The 20,819-nt window shown below is 42.4% G+C and overlaps 1 protein-coding gene across 1 annotated transcript in view; it reads left to right on the top strand.

Annotated features, from left to right (window-relative positions):
• LOC124588879 (neprilysin-2-like) overlaps positions 1–20,819 on the top strand; it is a 202,233-nt gene that overhangs the window by 168,830 nt on the left and 12,584 nt on the right. The gene's annotated exons all lie outside the window — the stretch shown is intronic.

The following is a 20,819-nucleotide window of genomic DNA, read 5'->3' as shown; positions in this document are numbered from 1 at the left end:
TTCAACGACTTGCTGTCATGGAATTAATTTCTTAAGCAGCAAAATATTTACCTGAAATTCGTCAGATAAGGAGACATTAGGATCTGGCCGTCTTGGATTTCTTTTTACTACTCGAACCCCTCAAAGTTCAGACAAGAATTGTCACCCAACGTCTTCATCAGAAATTTCGACATGACGGACGATATTTTTCTGAGTACTGTAACAGGTTATAAAAACTGGTTCCATCAGCATAATAAAGATGGATTCACCATTTTCGGTATCTTTTTAGATTTTAATCTTTTATGTAGCAACGCTGAGTCAGATTTCCTCAAGTTTATGTTAATAAGGTGCACTACTTTTTAAGAAAACTGGTATATTTCGCTCTGTAGCTTTTATGATGTTCTGCTTTATCGCTAAATATACTTCAGATATTCCTCCCATATTTTTTCCTGATATAAATCTGTACTTCAGTATATTCCGTTTGTTAATGAGTTGCTTCCAGGTAACGCTGAGCATGAGTTGACAATTATTTTTAAATTGAAAGTATTCTTATACAAAGTGTTTTGAACACTAAATTCAATGACAGGTGTTCAGCTTATGACGTTACTTTCATATATACTATTCAACATGTGCAAGCTTCGTGAAAAAACGTAAATCCTTTTGCAATCAGAAAGCATTTAGACTACAGTTTCAGTTAGGTAATTAACGACATTTTTACATATGTTATCAGTTTTCCAAAATATTGAGTAAATGTTGATTGAAGAAGAGAATAATATTAGGAAATGGCATGGAGAACAGTTCTGGGCGGTATTAGCGCACTAATCATAGGACATCGGGAAACATACAAAACGAGGTACACCAATTCTTCAAAAGTGTTTTGGAGCTAACTAACATGAACTGGAAGAGTGTTGAGTTGGCTTTGAAACATAAATGGCTACAGTATAATATCATTCCAGTAATGAACGCAAAATTAGTTAATAACATGACTGAGGAAGTTCAAAGCAAGTTTGGCTTGGCAAAGCTTAATAGAAGTGGGAGGATAGAAATAGCTGCTAACGTTAACAAGGTATTACTCATATAGCAATTATCACCAAGGCAGACAAAGGCGATTCAATCATACTCATGTACGATGAAGACTACATCCACAACACACAGGTATTTTTCAGATGTGCCTAGTTCATAAAAATAATTTCTAACAGAATATATGTATATATACGAGCAAACGTTCTAGAGAAGTGGGGCATCTGGGTTCGAGTCCCGGTCTGGCACCAGTTTTCATCTTCACCACTGAGTTATTTCAATGGCTGAAGTCCTAATTTCTTGTAATATACTTTTTTTGCAGCTGCTGCAGCACCAGTGACGTCCGTTCTGGAGAACATGCTCTACAGAACAGACAACACATGTCCGACGGATCAGACAGCACATATCAATAGCAGAAATACTTGGAGAACGAATTTTTTTGCATAAATCACGACAAAAAATTGGAAACTGCACATGTATTATGAAAGATACGTCAATGACATTATTCTATTATACAGGTTTATTGTGAGTGAAATGACATTATTCTGTTATACCGATTTATTGTGAGTTAAATACAAAAAATTGCTAGGATATAGGCGCCTTACAGCTTTCGACTGACTTGACTGTCGAGCTTGAAAGAGAGAAAAGCGTAACCCTGCTGGACCCTGTGATTACTAACAACGACCAGAGACACAAAACAGCTACACACAGGATACCATTCAATACTGACGCGATCACAAATGCTGAATCATATGATCCCTGAAGAAGGAGTTTCTGGTCTACGATATAAAGAATGTTAAAGTTACCCTTTAATGAGGACTAGATTGAGAAAGAAATTCAAGTGATCATGCTGACAGACCGAGCAAACGGGTACGGAAACAGTTACATCATCGATATGTAGAAGGAAATTAAATACAGAAAAAGTAATCGACCAGTGATGCATCAGAATAATAAGAGAATTGGGTCGTTAACGTTTAGTGGCGTGCATTCCGAAAACAGTGACACCGCTTCAGGATAGCTACTGTTAGTATTGGCTTTCAGACTGTGGGTACTTTTCGAAACTGGTTACACCACGGAACTGCAAAAGACATGCGACAACTGACGTGACTCAAGAGTGTATTACGTGAACTGGAATGATTATCAATAGCTTTACATAAGAAAAACTAGAAGGAAGTGAGTGACAAGGTTTAGGACGCTGTCCCCGGATGGGTGTGGTGGTGCACTGGCGACACATTTAAAAATGCAGTCTCAAGGTAGGTTGGGAGTGAAAGCATGGAAGTGTTGGACAGAGCGTAGAAGAAACATGACTGAACATACAGAAGATCCATGAAATATTTACCCAATTTACCCACATAAATCGAGCCGCATAAACAATTTTGAAAGAACAGAGTGAATTAACACGAAAATGGTTTCGAGAATTGCTGTTGTGGCTTGTGCTGACTGTGGTGCTCTGCTGTTGCTGGCTGCATGACAACCTGTGACGTAATTCATCAGTCAGTGAATCATTGTGCATCGGGTTTGTTCCAAGAGAGCTGAAAAGTACAAAAAGCAGCAGCGTCTGGCCCAGTGCGTACTGCCACAGACGCCCCTTTGAGTTTTTCTGCTCGGTCAGCTTCCTCGGTGCTGCAGCCACCTAAAACTCACTCACTCACCTCACCTGGCCTGTCATCGCTGTCCACCTACTAATGCATACGCCACCTCTGAGCTAATTGATGGGCCTGGGAATAAGTTGGACGACCGGAAAATAAGTACCTGACGTAACTTGTAAAAAACGTACTACACTGTTGAGGAACAGTGCCCTCAAATAAAGCTGGTCTACATAAATATCAATTCCAGATCAATGATAAATATGCATCACATCAGAATATACAGAGCCTTCACAGAAGTCATCAGTTCAAAGTATGTGTCTTCCCAACATAACTTTGATGAACTAGCGAATCCATGGGATATCAAAGAAAATATGCTGCCACTTGGGACTTAATACTATTAGCACCAGCATAGTTCTAACACTGCAGAGAACATCGATTCTCCAATATTCCCCACTACTGTTAAATTTCCACACTCAGTCGTGGCCAGGAGACCATCTGCGATTATCTGCCGCAATACTGAGTGTATACACAGTAAGGTAAATAGTGTAGACCTACTTACCAGTATGAATTCGAGACTTGATGCAGTACCACGACATAAGCTTTGCTCTGAACTAACTACATGTGAATCCATAGTAACAACCATACTTCATTTAACTTTTTAGCACCAATTATAATCAATTGTGAGTGAGTGTACATACTTGTACATTGCAAACATCCGATGAACTGACCGCAAAGCTTATTGCGCCGCTGAAGTTGAGCTGCCACCGTGTTATGTCCCAGTGTACACCCGTCGTGATCTGCCTCGAACATGGGGACGCTATCCCCATTAGTAACATTTTCTCTGACTGTGATGTCAAACACTTCACTTTTCTGAATATTCATAACTTAGAGTCACACCAGTAGGACACACATAAGCGCACTCGAATGCCCCGTTGTAGAAATTTTGTGACTGATCTGTGTTCCATAATACAGATACTTTTCCAAAATCACTACGTCTTTCCTCCTTCGCTGTCAGGTCCAGCCCTCTGTTACCAACGGGTTTCTTTCCACTCAAACTGCGTCTCGCTTTCTAATTTCGACAGAAGTATCTCTAAATCGTGTGTCTAGAACGTTCGAAACACCTCATCTTTATTTGCTTAGTACGTGCAATGCTGGCCACCTAGAATACAACACCCCGAAGGAATCATCCAAGACAAGTAAAATTCGCGGCATGCTATTGCGGCGACAAGAGATGCACGTAATTAGCATTTAAGCGCAGGCGCACATCACGGGCGCCAGTAGCACCACCTGCAAGCGCTATGTAAAGGGGCAACTGACTGAAATGTGAACGTACCGGAATTGTTCTTTCGTGCTGTTGGTTTGCTTGAGCAGCTTCATTATTTCTCGTAGAAGACAGCAGGCGCCTTTCGAGCACGTTTCGGAAAATGGAAATTTTTGTTAAGGTTCTATGGGACCAAAGTGCTGAGGTCATCGGTCCCTAGGCTTACACACTAATTAAACTAACTTAAAGTAACACACGCTAAGGACAACACATACATCCATACCCGAGGGAGGACTCGAATCTCCAACGGGGGAGCTGCGCGAACAGTGTCAAGACGCCCTAGACCGCACGGCTACCCCGCGCGGCGCACGTTTCGAGTTCGACTGAGGGAGAAAAGTTGGCTACAGGAATTGCGGATTACCCTTCAGAGAAATCGATGATCTTGTCGGACGGGATCAAGCAGCTGTGTACATTGCAAGCATCCGATGAACTGACCGCAAAGCGGATCCGTAACCGCTGGATGCAGGAGGGAACGACGGACCGAAGGGACCGACTGCACCCACGTCGTTGCCCCACTACACGGCTACACGGGGTAACAGGCATATTGTGCGTATGGCAGTGATGGGTCCCTCTGCCACTCTGCCACATCACGGACCATATCACAACAAACTCGGTCTTGTGCAGAAAACAGTGGCCACGAGTATCATTCGAGGTCGTTTGTAGCGGAGTGGACTGTTCGCGAGGTCCGTTGCTGCGGTTGCCACCAAGTCAAAGCCACAGGCTTCTGAACCGGCAATGGTGCGATGAACGACGGACGTGGACAACCGAATGGAACGACATTGTTTTTACCGATGAATCCCGATTCTCCTTGCACCACCAAGATGCTCGGATTAGAGTCTGGAGATAAAATGGTGAGAGACTGTTGAACTGTTGCCTTATGGATCGTCATACTGGCCCTGCACCCAGTGTTATGGTTTGGGGTGCTATTGGATTCCATTCCTGCAACCTCCGCCCCGAGTACGGATTGCTAGTACACAAGATCAGCCAGCGTTACGTCTCTGAAGTGGTGGAGCCTGTTGTCCTCCCATACCTTCGCTGCTTGACGACATAAGCACACTAGAATGCCCCGTTCTAGAAATTTTTTGACTGATCAGTGTTCCATAATACAGATACTTTTCCAGTGCTACCCAATAGGTGACGAAGAAGTCTTGAACATTGCGCGCCATATGTGATCATGCAGCCGTGGAGCGTAGCAGCAGTTACAGCTAGCGATGTCGGCAACACTCAATGCTGATTTCATCATTCTCCTCACTCCACATGGGGCTGTATTTTCAGTCATGTGATCTTTGTACAACCTATTGTCTCCAAAATCAAGTTGGTCATGATATCTTCAGTCCTTCTTTGTGTTTCATTTTGGATGGCTAGCAGCTTATTTACTATAGAGTGGCAGATTCTCTAGAAATTCTAACTGTCTGTGTATGAGTCTTGAAGTCCATTATCTTTCTGAGCCAGAGCTCTTTCCCTGATGACGGATATAATGAGGTGACAAGAGTCAAGGAATACCTCCTAATATTGTGTTGGATATTCCGCCTGGTATAGTGCAGCAATTCGACGTGGCATGGTCTCAACAAGTGTTAGAAGTCCCCTGCAAGAATATTGAACCATGCTGGCTCTACAGATGTCCATAATCGCGAAGGTGTTGCCAGTGCAGGATTTGGTGCACAAACTGACCCCTTGATTTTGTCCCATAAATGTTTGATGGGATTCGGGCTGGGCAATCTGGGTGGCATATCATTGGCTCGAATTGTGCAGAACGTTCTTCAGATCAATCATGAACTATTGTGGCCTGGTGACATGACAAGTCCATGAATGGATGCAAATGGTCTTCAAGTAGCGGAACATGAACGTCTCCAGTCTACGATCGCTTCAGTGGACTAGAGGACCCAGTACATTTCATGTAAACACATTCGACGCTATTATGGAGCCACAACCAGCTAGCACAGTGCCTTGTTAATAACTTGCCCCCATCGTTTCATGGTGTCTGTTCCACACTAAACCGTACTGGCAGCTTTTACCAACTGAAATCGCATCTTAACTGATCAGGTCACAAGTCGTCGAGATTCTAACCGATATGTTCACAAGGCCAGGAGAGCCGCTGCAGGCAATATCGTACTGTTAGGAAAGGGACTCGCGTCAGTCGTCTGCTGACATAGCCCAGTGAACTGAAATTTCGCCCTACTGTCCTAACTGATACATTCGTCGTACGTCCCACAGTCTGCGGTTATTTCACATAATGTTGCGTGTCTATTTAGCACTGGAAACTCTGCACAAACGTCGCTGCCCTCAGTCGCTAAAAGAAGGTCATCGGTCACTGTGTTAACTGTGTTGAGAAGTAGTGGCTGAAATTTGATATTCTCGGCACATCCTTGACGCTTTGGATCTCTGAAGACTGAATTCCCTAACGATTTCCGAAATGAAATGTTCCATGCGCCTAGCTCCACAACTGTTTTGAATTCAAAGTTTGTGAACTCCCGTCGTGCGGCCTTAATGACGTCAGAAATCTTTTCTTGTGAATTACCTGAGTACAATTGACAGATCCACCAATGCGCTGCCCTTTCATACCTTGTGACCGTGATACACTGCAATCTGTATATGTGGATATCGCTATCCCATGACATGTGTCTCTTCAGTGTATTTCGACCTACAGGGTGAAAAGTATTTAAACCGACAAACTCTGGGAGGTTGTAGGGGACATCAAAACAAATATTTTCCTCTAATGTCATTTTTTCCTATGAGGAGTATTTAAACCGGTAGAGGAACTGTGCTCTGGGTGGACAATCAACTGGTTCCAGGTTGAGGACACACTGTAAGTGAAATGGACGTAACAACTGCTCTCGAAGGTCTGTTCTTACATTCGTCTGATTCGTCCCCATGTTACGTGCAATTGCACGAGTGCTGATTGAAAGATCGCGTTCCACATGCTGCAAGGCAGCTTCCTCAAATTGCAGCGTTCTTACCGTGCGACGGAGTCCTTGTCCAGGTAATCTGCTAAATGACCCGGTCTCAAGCAGACGTTGGTACACAGCAGCAAAGGTCGTATTATCCGGGATACGTATTGTTGTTGATAAACCCGCTGGGCAGCTCGTCCGTTGTAGTGCGCTATGCAGTACGCACCAACCATATCAGTCTACTCACTCCAGGTGTATCGCTCCATTAGTAAACAGAGACGATGCACTGCTACATTTGTGAACAGCAGTTGCCTACAACTGAAGATAGTAATACGGCCTCTAACAACTGAAGAGCGTAATACGCCCTCCACCGGTTTAAATAATCCTCACAGGAAAAAATGACATTAGGGAAAAAATATTTGTTTTGTGTCCCCTGCAAGCTCCCAGAGTTTGTCGGTTTAAATACTTTTCAGCCTGTATAACCACTGTCATCTGATTTACTTACTACCTCAAAGTGACTTCGGTAAATCACCTAGAATTTCTTTACTTCACCATCTACTGACTTGCATATTTAGTTGTTCTTTACCAAACCTAAGTCTCCAGCTTCAGTAGAGACAGACTTTACCTTCCCGTCACGTCTCCTTTTCTCTTTCTTGCTTCATTTTTCCTCCTTTTCTTAGCTAATGTCTGCTTTCTCCACAAAGACATTACTTGGATTCTCTTTTAAAATAAGTTCAGATGGCACAAATCCTGTAGCTTTGTGCCACAGGTTATTAACGGGTTTCTCAAAGACAGGAAAATAGCTGGCCAGGACTGAATGCTTTTTATGATGGTATGTTCTGCATAATTGGTTTAATTCCCTCATTATTGCTTAACACACGTTCCAATGTGCAAATTATGCCAAAATTAAGATATGTCTTACTAATTTCTTTCCAAGCTATCCTTAAACATTTTCCAGACGAACTGTATTCCCTAGTCAGACAACAATGCCACGCACTTTCCTACTGAGTGAATGCATTCATTTCGTAACTTGTTTACCAGTTCCTTGTTTATAACATATTACCTTACCTACTTTGAAAATGAATCTATAATAACTAAAACAAGTACCACCCCACATGATACCGGTACGTGAACGAACACATCGACTGCTAATAGTTAATTAGGCCCAGGAGACATTACACTGTGACTTAGACCTTGTGTAGGCATGATTCATGATTTACCTCACTGGCACTGGTCACACGTCTCTAACGACCCTTCACCCACATCGATAAGTTATTAAAAATAACAAGTTCTAGTCGTTTAACTATACACATTTTAGCCATGTAATGTATAATTTCCATGACTCTCATGTACACAATCAATCATTTGGCCCATATACTCATCAGGAAACACAAGCACAGATCTTCTACATCCTCTCAGATCCACCTAAATAATATCCAACTGTGCTGCTCACAATATGTTTTAACCTTTGGATGGTTCTAATAACTCTTCGCCATCCTCAAATTATCATTGGCATTCTGTTCCCTTATGATATACGTGGAAATTTCTCTATGAACACCTTCTTTATTCCCTGTAAATAAAAAAGCTGAACTAAACTCCTCTCTAACAGGCCGTGAAGGACCAACGGCACTGACCGACCGCCGTGTCATCCTCAGCCCGTAGACGTCACTGGATGCGGATATGGAGGTGCATGTGGTCAGCACACCGCTCTCGCAGCCGTATCTATGTCAGTTTCCAAACCGGATCTCCCTATAAATAAAACATGTGTAATTCCTTGTCTGTTCCCTTACTATGATTATAAGCCTCTTCAATACCTTTGGCAAGGAATCTGCCACTACATTCTCCTCCACCTTTATGTATATAATGCTGATGCCAAATTATTGTCAGTCAGCTATGTCTCAATCCACAACATTCCAAGAACCCCAATGTCTTCTGATCAGTATATATTGAGGGCTTACAGCCCAACAAGTATAACTCAAATTTTTAAAATTCCCACACAACAGCCAAGGGTGGTGGCAGCTGTCTGCGCGCAAATACAGATCAGTGTGCGTAGTCTTCCGATACACCCCATGACCTAGGGTGCCGTCAGCCCTTCTCTTGACCAAGACTTCAAGGAAAGGTAATTTACCCTCCGATTCAGTCTCCATAGTGAATTTGATGTTGGGGTGTATGGAGTTTAGATGTGTAGGGAAGTCAAGGAGTTTATCCATACCATGTGGCCAGATGACGTCTTGGTCAAGAGAAGGGCTGACGGCACCCCAGGTCATGGGGTGTATCGGAAGACTACGCACACTGCCACCACCCTTCACAGAGGAATGGGGTACTTAAAACTCTAGTACATAGGGCGCGCACTATCTCTGACGCAGAGAGTCTACCCCAGGAATTGGAACATCTGAGAACTGTATTTCGAAAAAATGGGTACTCAGAGTGGCAGATTCAACGTGCTCTCCGCCCAACCATTGCAGCACAACCTGTTGAGATGCATGAAGTCACGAGGGAGGAGGTAGGCACTTCATTTATTCCATACACAGGCGCACTCTCGGTGAAAATCGCCCGCATTCTGAAGAAACACCGGGTCGGAACTGTATTTTGTCCTCCAAATAAAACTCGTGCACTGGTGGGGTGCGCCAAAGATGACCTCGGTTTGAGGAAGGCCGGCGTGTACCAGATTCCGTGTCAATGTGGTAAGTCGTATATTGGTCAGACGATGCGTACCGTCGAGGATCGATGCCGTGAACACCAGAGGCACACCCGACTGATGTATCCGAGCAAGTCGGCGGTCGCTGTTTGTCGGAAAATCACGCCATGGAGTATGACCGCACGAGGATTCTGGTACAGACGTCGAGATACTGGGACAGCGTTGTTAGAGAGGCCATCGAAATTCGCACCAATGACGACCTCATAAACCGTGACTGTGGCTATAATCTTAGCAAGGCTTGGGAACCAGCGATCGGGTTAATCAAGAGTAAATCGAGCAAACGTATAGTTGTGACGACCACGGCGGACAGAGCCATCACACCGACGTCATCTCAGACGCCGTCGCAATCTGTTCCACCGTGCGACCGCGGCGCGGGGCGCGGACGGCGGAGGGAGCGCGTCGCGGGCGGAGGGTATTTAAATCGGCCGCCGCTGCGACCGAACCCAGTTCCCTCTGAGCAGCCATAGCGTACGGATCTCCGTGCCGGCACGTTCACAGGAGCTCAGTCCGTCAGTTCACCTGATGATGGCGACTTGTATGATCGCCGAAATATTGTGCCCGTTGTACACTATAGACCGGCAGCATACCCGTGGATATTTTGATTATCAAATACGCCGGGAGAAACTCAAGAATCACATTCTCAACATTGTAAATAATGACCTTTTGCTGTCTGTTGCTGAAGAAAGAGGTGAACCAATTGTGAGTTACTCCCCGTTTTCCATAATGGTCCAACTTATGGAGCAATGTTTTGTGATCAACAGAATCAAACACCTTACTTAAATCAAAAAATATGGCTAGCATTAGAAACCTTTTGTTTAACTCATCCATTATCTCATAGATAAAAGAGAATATGGCATATTCTTTTGTTCAACGACCTCTAAAGCCAACCTGTACTTTTGACAGCAAATTGTGTGACATAAAATTATTCATTATACACACAGCCTTTTCAATAACCTTAGCAAACACTGATGGCATAGAAACAGGTCTAAAATCGTCTACATTATCCCTTTCTCCCTTTTTATAACGCGGCTTTACTACTGAGTACTTTAATCGTTCAGGAAACTGAGCATTCCTAACGGAAAAATTACAAATATGGCTAAATACGGGGCTAACATGTGCAGCACAGTACTTTATTATTCTGCTAGGCACTCCATCATAACCATGAGAGTCCTTAGTCTTCAAGGACTTAATTATTGACTCAATCTCCCCCTTGTCTATATCACAGAGGAGTATTCAGACATCAATCTCGGAAAGGCATTTGCCAAGAAAGTTGTATGATTCCCTGTAGAATCTTAATTTTTATTTAATTCAGCAGCAATGCTCAGAAAATGATTGTTAAATACTGCACATATACCTGATTTATCAGTAACAGAAATATTTTTACTACGAAGTTACTTGATATCGTCGATCTTGAGCTGCTGACCAGATACTTCCTTCACAACAGACCATATGGTTTTAACTTTATCCTGTGAAGTAGCTATTCTATTTGCATACCACATACTCTTTGACTTACTAATAACATTTTTAAGCACCTTAGAATACTGTTTGTAATGTTTGTAATGGGCTACTGTAGTGTGATTGTGGCTACTTCTAACATTTTGATATAATTCCCACTTTGTTCTACATGATATTCTTATTCCTCTAGTCAGGCACACAGTTAAACATCCTGCCACTCTTGTTCCTTGACAAAGTTTAAAATACTCGCTATTGCCGTTGGATCAAATTTGCTACATAGTTTGTAAATACATGCGACATTTGTTTGAGTACAAAAGCCTTTTAGTGTTAAAATTTGTGCACCATGGTCTGAAAGGCCATTCACCCTTTTACTAACAGAATGCCCATCTAGTAATAAAGAATGATTAAAAATATTGTATACCGCTGTGCTACTGTTACACTGCACCCTAGTTGGAAAAAACACAGTCTGCATCTGATCATACGAATTTAGGAGATCTACCAACATTCTTTTCTTGCACCATCATGCAAAGAATTTACAGTGAAGTCACCACATATAACTAATTTCTGGTACTTACTACAAAGTGAATCAAGAACCATCTGTAGCTTGAGCAGAAATGCTCTGAAGTCAGAGTAAGTGGACCTATAAACAACAACAATTAGAAGTTTAGTTTCACTAAATTTAATTGCCCCTACACAACATTCAAATATCTGTTCAGTGCAGTGCCGTGATACGTCTACGGACTCAAATAGCATACTGTTTTTTATATACATAGCCACTCCTCCACCCCACAAGAAACTCCTTGAAAATCAGGCAGCTAATATATATCCTGGTAACGGAAGCCTCTGAATTGTCAAATTATTTAAGTAGTGCTCTGACATACAAATGATTTCAGAGTCAACATCTATTAGTAGTTCACTTACTTTATCTCTAATACCTCTAATATTTTGATGAAATGTGCCGATTCCTTCACTACTCAGTAGCCTATTTTTCACGTTATTGAATGCATCCTTGGAATCCCTCGTGCAGACCCACGGTTCATTCATTTTCAACAGCTGCGTTAAAGAGACAACATTGAGTCCTAGATCTGGGAAAATTTTTCGATAAAATCCAAATAATCATACCATTTCTTTCTCACTTATTACTTGACTCAAAAATCTTATTTACTTCTTCAGAGTTTCTTATTTTGTTAAGTTTACATTCATTACGCCCTAATCTATTGCCTGCTCTACCTCTTCTATTGAATCACAATGTTCTTCCCCATATCAGCTGGTCAGAAGAATATCTTCTACGTGGACCGTAATTTTATAGGAAAGCGCTCCTCCTAATACATGGTCCATGGCTCTGGTGAACAGAGAAACAGAAATATTGAAGCCAAAGAGGACTACACAAACTAATAACCCTGTACCTCATATAAAAATGCTGTGTATTTTCTAGCGTGCCTCTCCGGAGGAATATTGTGATGTGCATAAGTTACATGTAGTGAGAATAAGAACTTAACTCCACTCAACCATTTCAATAGTTCTTCCTTATTTCCTGGCATATCACTCTATGTCACTATAATTTCATCCTTTTTTCGAGAGTCAGTGACAAGCCTCACACTTTTATTTTTCTTTGCAGCTAAAAGCAGTTTTTTATCATTATTGCTTCGACTCCATACAGTGGCTCCCAATCCTAGAATCTTTTGTTTCTAACTCCTTACTGTCATCTGATTAGTCACCAGTACTGGATGTAGCAAAACCTTCTACGTTTAACCAGAATATTTTCCACAGCCACACTTTTACTGACGTATGACCCAGACTCTAAAACACTGACAGGCTGCTCTATATTTCGCTTAACTTCTTTTAGCCATTCAGTATCCGCTGAGGTGGCAGAACTCATGGGATAGCGACATGTACATATAAAGATGGCGGTAGTATCACGAATACAAGGTATGAAAAGGCAGTTCATTGGTGGGGCTGTCATTTGCACTTACGTCATTCATGTGAAAAGTTATTCGACGTCATTATATATTTCCATTTCATATCTCACCAGTCCACCTAACTTTCAAGATCGTTCTGCGGCATCACATTTAAAACGTTTCGATTGACTTCTTTTCCCGTTTTTTCACAGTACATTATTTCCTTTCATACAATTCTGTGCTCCAAATGTATATTCTTAAAACTTTCTTCCTTAAATTAAGGCTGAAGTGGTCAGGAACGCCATCTTTGCGTGCCTAGTTTGCTGCCTATGTCCTCATTGCTTCGTCTGGCGTGCCTTTATTTGCTTCCAGGGTAGCAGAGTTCCTTAATTTCGTCCACTTTCTGGGCCCTAATTTTGGTGTTTATTTCTGATCTCATTTCAGTTACTCCTCATCACTCTCGTCCTTCTGAAGTATACTCTCAATTTCAGTTCTGTGCTAAGTGAGTGTTGCTTCCATGCAGTATGCCGTATAATTCTCCCTTGCTTCCACTGAGTCTGGCAGTGTCGCCAGTGAACCTGATAGCTGATACTCTTTCGCCCTCAATTTTAATTCTACTCCTAGAGCCATGCCGTTTCCGTCATTGTTCTTCGATTTAGGTTGAACAGAAAGGGAGAACTACTTCATCTCTTTCTTAAACCCGTTTTAATCTGAGTACTTGGTTCTTGGTCATCCATTTACTCTTTTTTCGGTTTAGCTTACTGTTAATTTCATCAGAATTTTGAACTTCTTGCATTATTTTACACTGTCGGGCAGTTTTTCTAGGTCTAACAATCATATGACGTGGTCGTCATTTCTCTTAAGTTTTGCTTCAATTAAAAAGTGCGACGTCAGAAATACTCTTCTGCTGCCCTTACCTTCATTTGCCTTCACTTACGCAAATAATCATTAAAATTGCAGGGTGCTCTCACAGAAAGAAGGAGTACCCCACTGTTAAATCTCTCCATAAAAAGGATGACTTCACAGGTGTCAATAAATACTACCAATTGTCACTCTCAACATCTCCTTCTCAAATTTTTGAGAAGGTAATGTATTTCAAGGTTGTCATTAACATGTGTAATACTGGGGTACTTTGCTAGTCACACTCTGGAATTCGGAAGTGCCATTATAGTGAGTAAGCTGTTGATAAATTTTCTGAACACATAAAGAAATTTAAATGATGAAATATTAGCAACTGGAAACACCTATGACTTATCAAACGCTTCCAAATGTCATGACAATCTATTAAAGAAGTTAAGTGTTTAAGGAACATATTGTTCAGCGAATGCCGAGTTTAGATCTTATTTTAAAAAAAACTGTATGCAAAGAGTCACTCCACGCTGACCGAATAATATAAGGAGTGACCTCTCCATGGACTACCACCTTAACGTTGGTGGGGAGGTTTGCGTGTCTCAGTGATCCACTGAGCTAAGCTGGCGGGAGCTACTCTCCTGGTTGGGTCACCCATGCCAGACGGATTAGTTCGTGAGATTCCAGACAAGGCGTATTCCCCAAGGGACTCCCGTCTTGGGTGTATGTGGGCGGTAATCACATGGACCCTTAGCTAAGGCTGGCACTACTTCACTTACTTGTGTCAGGTTCTTCTGTTTTCTTTCCTATGGGCCTCCCATGGCCAACTCTTGGTTCTTCCGACCCCAGCGGTATTTGGTTTCGAGGTCCAAGGGTGTCTTTCGCTTTTCCCTCTACTATCCTGCCCTCGACCCAACGGCGGAGCGAGCGGAATAAGGATCTTCTATCTCCCAGGCTCTCAACGATCGTGGAGACGGAAGAGGTCATCCCAGATGGACTGGCTGAAAAGGCACCGCTCAGCCGTCATTAAGCTCGCGGCAGTCCGTTGCAGTTCTGGTACCGGAAGTCACATGTCTCATACATATGTTCCGTGATGAACTGTCACAGAATTATAGAGTGTGGGTCACTTCCTCGCAAGCTGTAATCCTCCTTCAAAAAAACCACACAAATGGCAGTTTCTCCAGACATTTTCTTTACAATGGCGATGGGGCAAGGACGGTAGTAGCAGGCTTTGAGTGAGGCTGAAAGCTACTAGTCTGGACCGGCACATTGGCGGCAGGTGTGTGATTGTCGCCTCTCTGAGAACCCGTGCGACTACTCGGGGATTCGGTCCTGTATCTGCGACTGGGGAGGCCTATTTAGGACGACCGCTGTCCACTCTGAATGGGGAAGGCCCTAGAAAATGTGGGCTAAACATCGGAACTCACACTTGAACCGGACTGGAAATCTACACCCAGAAGATCACTCCCTATATTGCAGACGAAAACCAAAGAAGGATGAAATGATAATGGCAATAGGAACATGGAATGTCAAGACCCTACTGGGCGTGAACAGTGACAGGCAAGAAAGAAGAACCGCTCTTATCAGCCATGAATTTGCTAGGCTAGATATAGATTTAGCTGCCTTGCGTGAGACTAGACTAACAGGTGAAGGACACATCAGTGAGGCAAGTTCAGGGTACACCATCTTCTGGAAAGGGAAGAATCAGGAGAGCCACGCAGCCACGGTGTAGGACTTGCTGTAAAAACAAAAATAGTGAATGCACATCGACTTACACCTGTTTCAATTAAAGAAAGGCTCATCACTCTTAGAATACCCCTTGGTTCAGACAGCTTCATCACCTTCGTCTTTGCATATTCTCCTACTTTAGATAGCGATGAAGATTCGAAGAATCAGTTCCAACACCAGTCGAACATTACTCTCTCTAAGATACCTGGTAAAGATAATTAATCCTACTGGGGGACTTCAACAGCAGAGTGAGAAAGGACAATCGTTTTTGGAGAGACATGATGGGTAAACAAGGGGTCGGAAACTGCAATGCAAATGGGCTATTACTTCTTGGTCTATGTGCTGAGCACGAGCTCTTCATCAGCAATACGCAATTCCGCTCGCCTAACCGCTATAAGACCACATGGATACACCTTCGCTCCAAACAATGGCATCTTATGGACTATGTCATCCCTCGATAGCGTGACAAGAAGGGCATTCTCATCACAAAAACAGCTCGAAATATCGATGATTGCTGGACTGATCATAAACTCTTAGTTAGCCATCTGAGGCTACCAAAGTACCGCAAGCTACGATCTCACTTCTAAAACCCACGGCGCAGAAAATTCAGCATCAATAAGCTGCAGAACAAAGACGTTCGCTCACACTTCCAAGACGAGCTGTCAGAACAACTCCATAAATCTACAGCAATCACAGATGATGTCGAACAATAGGCAGCATTAAAGAACATCATCAAAGAGACTGCAGCGATGACAGGAACCTGCGTGGCTTTTATACTGGAATTAAAGAGCTTTATGGATCCATCCACTCCTCATCAGGAAACTGAAAGCTGCTGACAACACCACTATGCTCACTGAAAGTCAGGACATCTTAAATCGTTGGAAAGAGCACTTAGCTCACTGCTTAACCGCACTTCTACTGCCACTGGAGACCTTCTCAAACATGTCCTACAGCATCCTCCACAACCCTGAATGGTTGATCCTCCAACTTTTCAAGAATTCAGCAAGGCACTCGATAGTATGAAACCAGGAAAAGCTCGTGGGCCTGACAACATCGCGTTGGAACTTATTCTGGGTGGCGGCTTGCCTCTTAAAACTAGGCTCTTCTCACTCATACTATTAATGTGGGAAACCCTCAAGATACCAGCCGACATGAAGAATTCCACAATTGTCACTATCTTCAAGAAAGGCAATAGAAGCATCTGTGGTAACTACTGGAATACCATTGCTCTCTGTCGCTGGTAAAATTTTTGCCAGTATCCTTCCTAATCGCCTTCAGAACCTTTCAGAGACTGTGCTTCCTGAGTCTCAATGCGGGTTTCGCCCATCAAGAGGGACGATTGACGTGATTTTCTGTGCACGACAACTGCAGGAGAAGTGCAGAGACCAACAAAAGCCTTTACTATTGTTTTTTTACGGTCTAGAAAAGGCCTTTGATACAGTTCCCAGAGAAGCCATGTGGATGGTCTTAAAATGTTTCGGCAGCTCTGAACGTTTTGTTGGCCTGATTAAAGCTCTCCATGAAGACATCACTGGATATTTCATCTGCCAGAATGAAATGTCTAATGAATTCCCAATAACGACTGGCCTCAAACAAACATGCGTTCTTGCACCAGCATTATTTGCCTTGTACGTGGCAGCTACGCTTTATGAGACATCTGTGAACAACGCTGGGATACAACTAAAGTACAGGTTGGATGGAGGATTATTTAACCAGTCCAGACTCCATTCAGAAAAATTCACAAGTACCACTCGCGTAGCAGAGCTGCAGTATGCGAATGACAATGTCTTTCCAGCTCATTCACCTGCAGAGATGGCGCAGTCTGTTAATTGTTTCAGCAGACGATTTGGTCTTTCCATCAATATTCAAAAGACAAAGGTGCTCGCACAGCCAGCTAATGGCTCGTCCCTTTCCGATTTCAGCATATCTATTTCTGATACACCCTTGGAACAAGTAGCCCATTTCCTTTATCTAGGAAGCCTATTGTCATCTAATTGCTCATCTGAAAAAGACGTGGAGAATAGAATACGTGCTGCCCACGTATCATTCGGTCGTCTCAGATAACGAGTCTTCCTGAATAAAGACCTAACACTATACTCCAAATTGATGATGTATAAAACATTTGCCATCTCAGCGCTGCTCTATGGTTGCGAAACCTCGACATTAGACCTTCGCGATCTGAAGAAACTAGAACGCTTCAACCAACAGAACCTAAGATACATCATGAAATATCGAATACCACCGTTCTTGAGAAAGCGAAAATGAATAGTATAGAAGCTTTCATTATTGGGCACCAACTAAGATGGTTTGGGCATGTGCAGCAGATGAGAGCTGACAAACTTCCATGTCAAATGATGTACAGTGAAGTCAGCACAGGTAAAATGTCGCGAGATGCCCCTCTTAAACGCTAGAAGGATCAGTATAAGAAAAATCTATAAACCTTGATCATCGCTCCGAGTAACCAGTCCACCATTTTCACGGCTCAACCGTGACAAAGGAAATCTCAGGAGGGAGATGAAAACTCGGATAAGAGTATCAGCCGACGACGACGACCCCATATCACCTACAGGGGGAGAAATACAAAGGGAATCCACAGGTTCGATCACCAGCCCAGTACTCTTCTTGCTCTGCGAGTGTTATTGATCTGTCACTTTATTTGGATCAGGAGAAAGAATTAGTCCTATTTGCAAATGATACAAGTATTATTGTGAAACTGAGCGAAGAAGAACCAACAGAAAAAATAGTAAATAATGTTTCTATGAAGGTTACTAAATGGCTTTGCACTAACAGGCAAGCGTTAAATTTCGAAAACTCGGTTCATCGAGATTTCTACCTCCAAAAATACCCCACCTCTTTTTACCCTAGTAAACCAAAACGAATACCAAACAGGCTAGAAAATTGAAGGTTTTTCTGTGTGCATATTGATGAAAACTTAAACTGGAAAAACCATGTAGCAGACCTGCAAAAACTTTCACGTTTGGCTACTTTTTCCATTAGAATCACTGTCAACTTTTGGAATACCAAAGTCAATAAGTTAACATATTTTGCATATTTCCGTTCATTGATATTTTATGAGGTGATATTGTGAGGTAACTCTTTGCTTAGGTAAGAAGTGTTGTGTAGAAGAAAGTAATTAGAATTAAGTAGAGTTCACACACATCTTGCAGGTATCTTTTAAAGCAGCGGCGAGTGTTAACTGCAGCCTCGCAGTAAATTTCTTCACATACGAAGTTTGTTATCAACAATCCATCTAAGGTTGAGAATAATATTAGAAGAAAAAGAGATGCGCGTTACCCTTTAATAAATCAAGCTTCAGCACAAAAAGGGGTGAAATATGGAGCTACATAACGCTTTGCCAGTCTATACATGGAAACAAAATGTCTAACACATGGGAGTAGCGATTAAAATGTAAATTAAACATGTTTCCCCTTGACTACTGCTTCTGTACCAAAGAGGGAAATGAAATTTAAAGTGCAATCCTATAGCCATACAACTGCTACTGTTTTTATTTTATTTGGAAGATGTGTATAAGTGTCCTCCGTTTGTTCTGTTGACACATAGCTCATCATGACGTTTGTCTTGAATCTGATCTATGAAACAAGTACTGTAACTAACTAATCAAGTTTTCTAATGCCAAACTGGCTGTGACATAAGAGATCCTGTGTTCACTTCCATTCTTCTGTGTATTATTCTTGTGTGAAGTTTGAATGAATGGGTTGTTAGGCTGTCTGTGCAATAATTCTAGCATTTATTTGCCGTTGGTATCTTTAGAATTGCATTGATGATATTTTTCTGAACGTCTGATGGTATGTCTCCAGTCTCATACATTCTACACACTAACTTTAATAGTTGTTTAGTTTTGCGTTTCTCGCTCTGCGTTTAACAGTGGGATTCCTCGTGTAGTTGCAATCTTGACTCCTTTGCTTTTAATCTTACAAGAGGTTATTTTGATTTTTCTGTATGATGCAACTGTCCATCCGAGGACTAATGCTTCATGTTTTTCCTGCTGTCATTTCCCCTTAGCTTCCAGACACTTCCATTTATTTCACTCTGAAGGACTTACACTGCTCTATTCCTTTCTTCTCCTGAGCATTTATGTACTTCCTTCTTTCCCTGATCAACTGAAGCATTTTTTTCTGTTACTCAAGGTTTCTCCTCAGTTACCTTCCTTGTTCCTATTCAAACTCCGTGATTGTTGTTTCTAGAGACGTCTATTTCTCTTCTACGTATCTGCATATTGTGGTACTCGTTATCGCAGTATCTTCAGACTTAGAGAACTTCAAACACTCATAATAATGCTTAAGTACACACTTATTTTAATGCTGATTCTTCCTTAAACTTAAGCCTACGTTTCGTCGTTACTAAGTTCTGGTCTCAGTCTGTGTTTGCTCTTGGATACACCGTACAGTAGCATATCTGAATCTGGAATCTGTTTCTCACTATGCTGTCTGTACTTCGGCTGGTATCTCTCTATGTCCTCTGTGTCCCTATGTCTTTTCCAGGAACACAACCTCCTCTTCTGAGTTTTAAACAGTATTTTCGCTATTACTAAGGGAAGTTTACTTCAGAAATCTACGTCTTTCCACTCTTCTATTTCTACTACTTACCCCATACTCTCTCATAACATTGTCTTCAGTTCCTTCCTCTACCAAAGCGCACCAATCATCCTACATCCGCAGCTCGTGGTCGTGCGGTAGCGTTTTCGCTTCCCGCGGCCGGGTTCCCGGGTTCGATTCCCGGCGGGGTCAGGGATTTTCCCTGCCTCGTGATGACTGGGTGTTGTGTGCTGACCTTAGGTTTAAGTAGTTCTAAGCTCTAGCGGACTGATGACCATAGATGTTAGGTCCCATAGTGCTCAGAGCCATTTGAACCATCCTACATTATTAGACAACCATCTGAGCCACCGGTACCTTTTAAATTCCATCATATACTTTCTCCATCTCTGTGTCTCCTGTTTGTGACATTGGCGTTTGTACCTGCACGAGTACTGTTCGCGATGGTTTCCTGTATACTCTAATGAGAATAATCCCCAGGATTTTTCACAGTTACTCATTCTCTGGCCTGCTTTCCTACTCATAGCAAATGCTACTCGAGTTACACCTTTTTCTACTGTTTTTGATATTACCTTACATTCGTCTGACCAGAAATCATTAACTTCTTTCATTTCACATTACTGGCCATCTCTTTATCTGTATTGCGCTTCTGCAAATACATTTTCTAATTTTCTATCTTTTATACCGTATTCATACTTCTGACATCCCGGGCTCAAGATCTTAGAATGTTACCTTCTCGATTGTTATTCAGCATTGTCTTCTGCATCCTAATGCTGTTGTTCATTGCTCAGTCTTCTAAGGGCAGTTTCCCATCCGAAGGACAAGAGGATTCCCTCAAATA

Source organism: Schistocerca americana, chromosome 2 (assembly GCF_021461395.2).
Source record: "Schistocerca americana isolate TAMUIC-IGC-003095 chromosome 2, iqSchAmer2.1, whole genome shotgun sequence".
Taxonomy (NCBI): domain Eukaryota; kingdom Metazoa; phylum Arthropoda; class Insecta; order Orthoptera; family Acrididae; genus Schistocerca; species Schistocerca americana.
The sequence above is the reverse complement of the archived record's forward strand: the minus strand, read 5'-3'. Positions and strand labels throughout refer to the sequence as shown.